We start from the raw sequence: 12,129 nt of genomic DNA, 5'->3' as shown, positions 1-12,129 counted from the left end.
ATTTTATTTTCCTCTAAAATTTGTTTAAATATTTTGTTTTTTTAAAAAAGGAAGTAAGTAGATTTGAATTTTCACTTTAATTTTTCCTGATTCTTCCACAACCATTACATTACACTACATTTTTCTTTAAATCTTCAATTAATATTATAATTTTTGTTCTTTGCGTCACAAATTACATTTTTTTTTTTTGCAGCCAGAGGACCTCCCAAAACTGGTGTATTTCTGGTGGAAAATTAATATTGAAAATCGATCTCTAATAAGATATAATTGTAACTTTGAATCTCTTAAATAACTCGACAAATATTAGGGATATCGGGTCAACGTCATTTTTCACAATTTTTTCTGTAGTTCTCATAATTATTGTCAAAACCAGTGGTCCTTTTGAAACCCTGATCAGTTTTTTTGGCCGTAACTTCGCCAAAAATGGAGATACAGCATCGGGGGGGGGGTGGAAAATTTGAAAACTAGATCCCCCCAAAAAACATATAGTTTATTTAATGGGTTTTTCCGGATTTCCGCTTTCCTAAAAAAGTTATTAGCGATTGGTGCATTTTAAAGGGATCACCCTGTATAAATAGAAAAACTATTATAGGAGAGAGAGAATATTTACAATTGAATTACTTATCTTTTTTTTTAAGACGAAGCTTAAAGTGAACAGAAGCATATATTTTACTCTTAGCTTTTAACAAATCAAAAATTAGCTCTAATTGGGAATCTTCTACTAACTACATATAAAAGTGCCATCAGACGGGGCTGCCGACAATGCCACACAGCCTGAAGGTTAGGTTATAGTCTAGGAAGGTTTAGCGTCATTTTAGAGTGTTTACATTACAGTTTTTCATAGTGTTTAACGACGGTGAAATATAACTAGTAATTTAATTATTCTTTACAGGTATTTTATTGTTTTAATTATTAATGTTTTGTATTAATTTCTTTATAAAATTATATTCTTTACAGAATAATAAAATCTGTTTTTGAAAACCGTCTTACATACATATGTAGTTCGCAAACATAACTACTAACCAAAACCTGCTGTGATTATGCAAAATATTATTCAATAAACCTGTCAAAACCTAATATTATTACGACAAGCATAATCAACTTTCTTTGCTTTTTTGGCGTTTATGTAGCTGATGCTACAATCAGCGCGTTGGCGCTGTAAGTAATAGTGATAAGATAACAGTAACAATAAATAACAGAAGTATACGAATGGAGAAGTTACCCTCTTCAAAACATTAAGGCTATTAGTTGCTCTCTTCACTTGAGAGGAGATCACGAGGCTACACTGTCTCTTAAGACGTCTAGTCGGGTTGTCAGGAAGAGTTCTTGAAGAAAGATTTTTGAGCTAGAAGATTTATATGAGATTGCAGGCTGGAGTGGAGTTTTCTGTATCGTGTTTCCAGCGACTTGTGTGACAAAAGGAATGTTTAAAGTCAGTGTGTATAGTCCAGGTTGGGAGACACAAAATGGAGTGCTTACGATAGTTCGGAAGTATTTTAGATCGATGAGATTGAATCCTTTGGAGATTTGAGCGTTTGGTTGAACCCCACGCATAAAAAAGCTAAAAAAGAAAAACGAGATAAAGTTTATTTGCCCCGGTAACAATTTCAAAGAAACATGTCTCTTTTCTTCAGCAGTTATTACATTATAATTATTCAAACTGTTATTTTACTCTGTAATATGCAGAATCTCTGAGTTACCAATAATAATACAATAGAGGAATGGGGATTAACTCAATGATTAACCGGAGATCTCTAATAAATACACACCATCTGGCCACAATTATCATTGACATAAACACAATACTGTTGCCTGTGAAACAAACATTGCTAATACTCCATTATATGATACAAGTCGGCATAAACAAACTAATTCAAGTGGGAAGAAGATGCTGAAAGCCATCATCAAAGCTGAATGGTACCTAACCGACACCAATTTACACTTTATCCATGCCCAAGATGACATCAACTTCACTGGATTAACGTAAGAATGTTAATGGGGTTAAAGGTAGATGCCTAGAGTCAAATAGTTAATCTCATTCGAACAGTTACTTGCTTAAAAGAAATAAAAACAATCACACAAAATGGTTAAATAAACTTATACATAACCACATAAATATGTATATAAATAACAAAATATTACATAATTATGAAGCGTAGAAAAATTATTACTAATCGCCGAAGATAGCCTTTGTTAAAGATTATCCTAGTAAACTGTAGTAGAACTTTGATAGCAACAATCAATACCACTGTTGAAACATAATATTTTAACCATTTCAAATACACAGGCTACTTGATTTATTGTGGAATCGCTTTTGGCTAGAGCCCGTTAGCATCTTGCTAGGGAAATGAATACATTAAGTTTCTGTCAATTCAAATGCCAGTATCGCCAAGACAAATATTTAGTTTATTGAGGTTAGGTTAGGTTAGAAGTTTATATTTAGTGATGCAAGTTTACTTTGCTAAACCACTTTTAAGTTCTGTTAGACAGAAATAGTTTTCAGTTACAATATAATAATAATAAAGGGAAGGGATTAGCTATGAGGTTAGCATACTGGACTCCCACGCGGAGGTCCCGGGTTCGAATCCAGCAGCTGACCCTTAGATTTTTTCTTCCTAGGAGCTTCTTACAGCTCACTGTCCGGTGATAGACAGTGTTGTCTGTAATGAGAGAACACTGTCCGGAGGCCGACAGTGCACTGAAAAAAGCTCCGGGCGCCAATAACCTTAGATGTTGACGCGCCTTAAATCATTAAAAAAATAATAATAATAATAATTAGGAGACTTATCACTTAATTTAACAAGAATTTCTTTAATCTAATATCTAAATTAATGTGTTAATTATTTCCAAAATAAGTAAGTAATGAACACTTTTACTTTAACAGTACACTCTTTTTGTATTAACATTGCAAAATCTAACAAAAAAGATGAAGTATCTAACTACGGAAAAAAATTAAACTAACAAATATATAAACAGAAAACGATTCACTGAGAAAAGATAACCCAAAAATTCCGCGAATCCTAAATTATTAAAGAAGTTTAAACAGCAAACGAAATCTGTACAATACGTGAAGGAATGGATGGCTTTATCGACACAAAAAAGGGATCTCGAAGGCAAAAAAGATGCGATTTATAAGAGGATTTGTATAATTATGGGAACATTTAAGTAGTCACTATTCTATCATTGTGTGTTTAGAGAGTAATAATACGTAGATGGTTCTTAGTTTGTTCAATAGTTGGCATTGATGAATGGCAATGACCCAGTCATGCATCAATGTTATTTTTGAAAGGTCAATGACAGCAAAAAAAAAGAAGGTTATAATTATCATTTGTGCCTGATTTCTTGCGTTTCTTAATCTCAAAACAAAATTTCAAAAAATTAAATCAGTTATTTATTGATTTCGACTTTATTTTGTGAGGAATTCCTTTCAAGTATCTACTACGCGTCTATCAGGACGAATAAAAGCCATTTGGGTTGAGAGACTTCTTAAATGGTTCCTGCTTATAAGGTTCTTGCTTGTTGATTTCTGAATTCTCTGTAAAATGGTAAAGGAAATAGTAATTCTAACGAAGCACTTCGTCTAAAAGTAGAACTGAGGAATCAAATCAAGCAATCTTATGCTTAATTTCTCAACATTTTAGCTTGTATGATTTGCGAGGAATCGGTCAAATAAAACAACTCGTCTCTTTACCAACGTTTCGACAAATATATATTGTCCTCTTCAGGGCGTGGCTATGCGGGTTGGTTGAGTTACAGAAACTTACAGTTACCCGCATAGCCACGCCCTGAAGAGGACAATATATATTTGTCGAAACGTTCGCAAAGAGACGAGTTGTTTTATTTGACCGATTCCTCGCAAATCATCCATCCTAAGTTTAACAATTTACGGTCACGAAACCAATATATTCATTTTAGCTTGTTTTAAGCAATAATCATCATCTCTTCATGAACCTTAATAATATGATAATTATATTTGCTTAAAATTGGTTATTGAATGCAATACCACCCGTAAATTTAAGTAATCATTATTATTATGTAGTTATGTGTAAAGTAGGTTATTAAAAACGTATTTTAACTATTTTGGCCCTTTTCAAGGGCATCATATTTTCTAGAAGACGATTAAAATGTTGCCAAAATTACCTGTTTATAATAATATAAAGAATTTCAATCAAACGGTAAACGATTAATTAAAATCCTATATTTTAATCGCTATTATCGAAAATATCAGTGTAATCAGGAACACCACCTGAATAATCAGATCTCCATAAAAGATTATAGGTAATCGTTTAAATCAATTTGATAATCATCATTAGAAAGTTTGCGTAAAATTTTATCGTTAATCTTTTCCATTTTAAGAATACAAACTGAAAAAATAAAAATTGTTTTAAATTTATATTCAGAAGCTAACTGGGCTTCAACCTAACATTTAGAAGAGTAAAAGTTTTGAACGAAGACATGGTTTACTTAGTTCACAAATCTTGTACGATCTAAAATGAATGAATTTTTTTCTATTTACAGTACATGCATTTACAGTAAATTGTACTCACTACCTCATCCACAAATCGTACCTAAAAGATCGATATTTCAGAGTAGAACTGTGGAGCAGCAGACTCTGATATCCATCTAGCTCGAGCTGGTGTTCCTCAGGGCAGTGTCCTAGGTCCTCTTCTTTACTCCTTATATACAGCCTCAACATACATACCTCAACATCCAAATACCATCCTCTCCACCTTTGCTGATGATACTGCAATCTTATCTCTTCATTACGATCCTCTTATCGCTACACGAGCTCTACAAACACATATCAACCACTTACAGGACTGGCTTTTCAAATGGAGAATCAAAACTAACGTTACGAAACTAAAGTTTTTAGTATTTACTCTCAGACGGCAAAACTACCTCCCATCTTGAACCAAACTCCTGTACCAACTGTGGACTGCACCTAAACAAATGGTTGACATTGAATTCCCATACTAGACTGAAAATACAAGAAATTAACCAACGCTACAAAACTTCTCGCTAGAATACTTGACAAACGTTCGAAACTTAACCTACATAACAAAAGACTCTCATTTCTACTGTTACTGCGACATATTTGGTCACACGGCATCGAAGTATGGGGGGATCGACTAAACGTTCCAATTCACTAAGCTTCCAGATATTACAGTCCAAAAATACTTCGAAAACTTCTTAACGCTCCGTTCTATGTATCTAACCTCACCATTCATAATGACCTCAAAATTCCTTTCATTACAGATCTTGCTAACACTCGTTTCTTCAAATTTCATTCCTCTACAGAAGCTCATCCTAACCCTCTCATAGAACACCTATCTTCCTCCACATTACCAGGTAAGGAGATTGAAGAGAAGATGGCCTCGTTATCTACTCTTATCTTGAGAGCAAAACACGTTACTGGAGTGACACCACTGGATGCCTTCTCCACTCGTGATTTTCTTTTATTTCTTTTTTCTTTCACCATATTTGATAGTGCAACGGCTGTTGCAGTGGTAAATTCCAATAAAAGATTTAAAAAAAAAAGTACATGCACTAGCTTAAAATCTATTTAGAATGTGGACAGAAAAGCAGGAAAAGCTTTTGATAATCTTCCGTAAAAGAAATTGGTCTGATGGTGAACTAAATTCACCTATGTTCCCAATTGAGGGATTCAAGAAGAATTGTTGACCTTTGAACAGAAAACCAGAAATAGCTAGTCTCAAGAAAGCCACTTGAGGCTAAAATGGCTTGGATAGTGAAAGACCATTCCTCTAAGGAATTATATTGGCCTCCATAACACCTCAAAAGAGAATCTCCTTCTCTGAAACGGGCAAGTTAGAAGCACCTTGCCGGAAATAGCGCTACGTTAGGTTGAAATAGAATTAACATTCCATGGTTAACTCTTGGAATGTAGGATCTAGGGACTATTACATATCATTTCCTCTCTCTTACCTCTCTTGGTAATGAAGGGTTCTTCGTGGGTTTTGTTAATGGTAATCGCTTTAATTGTTTAACAAGCCCAGATTTCTGAATGGGCAAAACGCTTCAAATGTTTGAGGACAGCAAAATTTTAATTCAATTGAATATGAAATAAGAAACCTACCTCTAATCAAGGGAATAGAGGAACATTGTTAATAATACTTATTAATAATTAATATTACTAAACTCTTAACGCTAATTTAAATTTAAAAAAAAAAAAAAACTGAGGATGTGTTATGGACGTGAGTTGTACGTGAATACGTTTACGTAACGGGTTATATTATTTATATAAAATATTTTTATTTATGTATTTAGGATGAAATCAAGGAAACAAATCGACGATCGAACACAATCTATGCCTATACAGTCCGTTGTCGATGTAGAAGCGATTTCATCATCCACTTGCCTAATTTCAACCGGCCCCAGCTGCAGATGTACTGACACCCCGTCGTTGATCCGCTCGGCCGCATTCATTCTTTTACGTTCCCGGCACAGCTTGACTCGGTCATATGGTGTTTTATTATTACCATTCGATTGTTCTTGAGAAGCCCTTTCCAATCGTATACGATTTCTGTATTTGGTTTTGGCTTTTCGACGCGTATAGGCCGACATTATACAGGGTGAACCAGTAAGTATTGTCAATAGGCCTACTGTGTGTAGAACATCTAAAGTGAAGTTCAATGACGTATTGGCCAACTTCATATTTTCCTCTGTTCTTGAGTGACGTCACTTTAAAGTTTTTTTCTAAAATCATTACTTTTTTCCAATAAAAATGTTATTACTCAGAAATTTTTAGTCCGAATTCAATTCTGATGACATGGTTAGAAAGACAGATAAATTTCCTAAAAATTGATACCATTTTGAAGCATAAATTATTCTCCAAACTGCCTTAATCTTCCACCGGAACCTAGGAAAATAAAAGTAATCGAAATTTTTAAGAAAACTCATTAGGCTCTTATGTGATCATTTTCAGACCTAGGTGCTGGCACTTTTTAAAAAAGTTTCCTTGTCTAATGGGCTTTCAAACGGTATATCATTTTCCAGGATTCCTTTTATCTTCGTATGAGAAATTACGTTTGTTTTGCAAGAAAACGTGTTCACAAGCATACAGCAGTGATATTGTATTGTGTTGTTTAATTCATTAAACTCTTGTGAACTAAGGCTAATTTGCTTAGTTTCAAAATCTAACATTTTGTCAAATATTTCAGTTAATTTTTTTTTTTTTTTTTTTTCTATGTGCTATAAGAAACCTTAGACTACCTTATTTTAAGACAATCTACATTAAAAATTGACTACAGCTCCATCTACAAGAGTTTAATGAATTAAACAACACAATACAATATCACTGCTGTATGCTCGTGAACACGTTTTCTTGCAAAACAAACGTAATTTCTCATACGAAGATAAAAGGAATCCTGGAAAATGATACACCGTTTGAAAGCCCATTAGACAAGGAAACTTTTGTAAAAAGTGCCAGCACCTAGGTCTGAAAATGATCACATAAGAGCCTAATGAGTTTTCTTAAAAAATTTCGATTACTTTTATTTTTCCAGTATCCAGGAGGAAGATTGAGGCTGTTTGGAGAATAATTTATGCTTCAAAATGGTGTCAATTTTTAGAAAATTTATCTATCTTACTAACCATGTCATCAGAATCGAATTCGGACTAAAACTTTCTGAGTAATAACATTTTTATTGGAAAAAAGTAATGATTTTAGAAAAAAACGTTAAAGTGACGTCACTCAAGAACAGAGAAAAATATGAAGTTGGCCAATACGTCATTTAGATGTACTACACACAGTAGGCCTATTGACAATACTTACTGGTTCACCCTGTATATTTTTGATAATATTTTTTTTATTCTAACACCTTATTATAGTCACTGACACTATTTTACACTAAAGTTTTATATACAATCGATAGATTGTGAGGACAGCTGACGATTAAAACTTAAACGAACATCGTGGCTTCTCCGAGTCAAAAGTTATACTAATTGCAAATCTCGATACGCAGCAAAATGATCTCAAAATGGCGGCGCTTCCCCCTCCACCGCGCGCGATGCGTCACAGTCCTCGCTTATAGTAATGAATTCTTTGATCCTTTAGTTATCCAGTGGTCTAATTTAATTTTGGATGTAGACGATAGATTCGAAACTATAACGCCAAACTGTATCTCCCAATTTTGTTATCATTATGGTTTTTTGGATTGCCTCCATATGATAGCAAATTTAAAGACGTATTCACGTCAAAAAAAAATAAATTAAAAATCACATCATTAAAAATTGTAAAACTGATTCAAATATGTTCAGGTTTCTTCCTCATTACGAGAGAAAAATTATTTATCTGAGAGAACATTTGTTTTTAAGCTGTTAAAATTGGATAATGGTATGTTTGCTCATTTTCTTGCAAATGAGTTGTTGAAATTTTGCTACCCAAACACCTTTTTAAGTAAACATACATGTGTATGAATGTTTAGTTTGGTGTTAACACGAGTTAAAATGGTGAGTTGAGGTGGTCCAATGTAAATACGAGTAATATACTTTTAAAAACAAAACATTACACCTAGGGAATTGTTTATCTAGTGACCAGGGCCGGATTTAGATGAAAAGAGGCCCTAGGCTATTCCACTTATGAGGCCCTCGTACAAACGAACAGACCCAATGAGCCCGAACGCGTTGATCTTAACCAATACATTTTTATGTTTGTTTATTAGTCATATGCGTAGAATTTCTCCGTATTTTCGGTTCAGTGCTTTAGTGTTCCCTGCTTTTAGAATAGTATAATTTTAATTTTGTAGGCCCCTCTTGATCTTGAGGCCCTAGGCGGAAGCCTATAAGAAAATCCGGCCCTGCTTGTGACAGTTTACCTGCTAGTTCTAGGTGGACTCCTATTTCCTAAAATTGTAACGGCCATTACAGATAAATGAAGCTGCAGTTGTTAAAAGTTTTACGTATGATTTTAGGCTTACTAATAGAAATGTTGCATCATGTGAAATTCCAATCAATGTGCTCCAAAAATATTCTTATAAACATACTAAGGTTCCATATCACATATCTTTCATTTGAAACCTTATTCCAGGCTAATTGATTCTTTTAGGTTATTATTATTATTTTTAAAGAGCAACCATTCCTTAAAAACTGGCATGGTGACTCGGCACTGTTTCTAAGAATTACACTGGACAGTCAGCCGGCTTGGGAAACCCATATTGATTTTTTTTTTGCCTTTTTTTGGCATTGGCTTCCGCCATACAGCCAGCATCGTCTAGGTGCTTATCACTAGAATATCACTCACTCTCCATTCTTACTTATAAATACATTCGCTTCACACATTCATCCCTCTACTATATACTGCTATTTACATAAACCTTACAACCAATGGATGGATCAGTACTTTATATTCCAGCCATCCTTATAGCTTAACCGAAACTAAAATCACCGTAATCCTTCTCTAATCATTTTCTTCCATTCATTCTAATCGGCTATAACTTTTAAATACATTCATATTTTTTTTCTAGCTCTGCTGCAGATTTAAGCACATTGGTGGATATTATGTCTTCGTAGCGAAATGGTGCATCTAAATACCCTGTATATGTCGTCAAACATTCGTTTCCTTTCTACCACAAAACGTGAACATATCATTATTATATGTCCTGAAATCCTCCTCCTCATTGCAATCTACGCAAACAGAGGAGAGAGGACCTTTTTGTTGATCCTGTGAAGATACGATCCACACACCGCGTGGTTCGCTCACAGCCTGCTTATTGTCGTAACAACCCATTTATTAGTGACAGTTCCCCTTAAACCATGGTTGTCTAGGTAACTGATCTACCATAAGTTTTATAGAATCTCCCTTTATTACCGTTTACTGTAATCTGTCTGGCCATTTTTGTAGTGCTGCTTTTGCAATTATTTGATTCTCTAAGCAATAATCTATCTCCAATTGTTTACCTATTGAGAAAATTTGAGAAATGAAGTTCATTCTTTAGAAGTATTTAAGAATGAGCTACAGAATAGAGTTATAAGAATGTTCAACTGATGCAACTTCAATTTGCAGGCTGCATAAAAAAAAAAATTATGAAAACGGAATGCAGCTTTTTCAAACAATTGCAGAAAGGACGAATATTGTATTTAACGAGTCATGATTGTCCTCTAAATATGATTTCCATAGAAAATTCAATTTTGCAATACTTACAGTTTTTCCAAGCTAACACAGCACAAATTGTAATGGCGGAGATCTACTTAAAGGCATATATATATAGAGAGAGAGAAATTTACAAATCGAGAAAGAAAAACAAAAGAAAATGGAGAAAAAGTGATGAAAATAAGAAGAAAAGATGTTAGGGCAAGGTTGGTCAAGTGTGGGTTTCCCTAGAGTCCAATTCAGTGAAATAGTTGTTTCGTATTCTGCAGAGGAAAAGTACAAATAGTAAAGGAAAACATGAAAAGTATTTCTTTTTTTAATAAAGGTAGAAACAGAAGCTATTTCCAAACTAATCTAGTGAAAAAAAAAAGATGGAATGTAAATCAATATTAAGTGCAAAATCTTAATAATTGAAAAACATTTTAGGCAAAATATAAATATTGGGTTGTCCGGAAAATAATGCAGGATTTTATGTTTTCTTTAAAATACCGCTCCAAATAGTAAACTGTTTGTTTGTTAGACTTTTGGCTTTTATAAATGTAAACACTTATTAATCCTCTTTCAGACAAAAATGATTGTTTACCTCTGTAACATTTTGCTACTTGGAAATAATTCAGTCTTTACTAAGATGTCAAAGCGTGATTTTCGCATAATTTTGTTTTACGAGTTCAAACTCGGCCGGAACGGGGCCCAAACGGCCAGAAATATCAACGATGTCTGGGGCGAAGGCCAGTATAAGTGAGTCCACTGTTCAAACGGTAGTTCCAGAGATTTCGAGAGGGAGACTTGAGCCATGAAGACAAAGAAGGCCGTGGAAGAAGTTCTGCCCTTGATGACTGTTGTTCTCCGAGCTTTGGTGGAAGAAAATCCATATTGAACTGGCAGGAAAACCGTCGATGACCATCTCAAGGCGATTGGGAAGGTGAAAAAGCTTGAAAGTTTTGGGTTCCTCCACACATTAAACGACCGCCAAAAAGATCAGCGGTATGTAATTCGTGCTGCACTTCTTTGCCGATACAACTGCGATCCTTTTCTGTCCCAGAATTGTGACTTGCGATGAAAAGTGGATCCTCTACGACAACAGCAGACGCTCTGGACAGAGGCTTGACAAAGGAGAAGCAGCACGACATTTTCCAAAGCCCCTAAATCATTAAAAAAAAAAAAGGTGATGGTTACTGTTTGGTGGGCTTCATTTGGTCTGATTCATTACAGCTTCTTGAATCCTAGCGCAACCATCGTATTGCAACCAAATTCAAGAAATTGGCAATAATGAAGCCATCTTTAGACAATCGAAGGGGGGGCCCATTCTGTTGCGTGACCACGCTCGGCCCCACATATCTCACGTTTGACTCACCCGAAAATTGTTGGAGCTTGGCTACGAGACTCTGCCATACCCGCCCTACTCACCAGATCTCTCGCCTACTGATTACCATTAGACACCTGGACCGCTATTTACCAAAATAAAAAATTTATTGACCAAAGAACATTAGAAAATGCGTTTTCTGAACTTATAAATTCTAAGGACTCCAAATTCTACACAGAGGGTATGGAAAAGTTACCCACACGTTGGCAGAAATGGATGCAGTAATGGAGACTTTTTTGAAAATCAATAATTTTTATTTTTTTCTTTTAAAACCATAATCCTGCATTATTTTCCCGGACAACCCAATACATCACAATTTAAAATCACTTTTACAATATTTTTTGCCCAATTGTTGGAATTGATGGTAGACATTTATCAATTTTTTTTATGAAATCAAGTTTATAATCCCAAGTAGATGTTGTCAAAGTTGTTGTATAATTATAGAATACTCTTTCAAATAGATCACCATTCTGTAAATTTTCATCTACATTTTTAACTTTTTCCTCATTTGATGTAAATAAATTCAATCTATGTTGCCTGCAAAATAATTACAATTTCTGTTATAAGTTCAAATAGAAATTTGAAAAAGAAGTATTTTAATTTAATAACTAGATAATGATATTAATGTTTATTTCTTTTTTGTTAAATGCTTCGA

General features: G+C 34.2%; 1 protein-coding gene across 5 annotated transcripts in view; it reads left to right on the top strand.

Annotated features, from left to right (window-relative positions):
• LOC141447239 (vascular endothelial growth factor receptor 1-like) overlaps window positions 1-12,129 on the top strand; it is a 534,132-nt gene that overhangs the window by 232,264 nt on the left and 289,739 nt on the right. The window lies entirely within an intron of this gene.

The sequence above is a fragment of the Rhodnius prolixus genome, unplaced genomic scaffold (genome assembly GCF_049639745.1).
Source record: "Rhodnius prolixus isolate KJV_2025 unplaced genomic scaffold, Rpr scaffold_7, whole genome shotgun sequence".
NCBI lineage: Eukaryota > Metazoa > Arthropoda > Insecta > Hemiptera > Reduviidae > Rhodnius > Rhodnius prolixus.
This window is presented reverse-complemented; position numbering and strand designations above follow the sequence as displayed.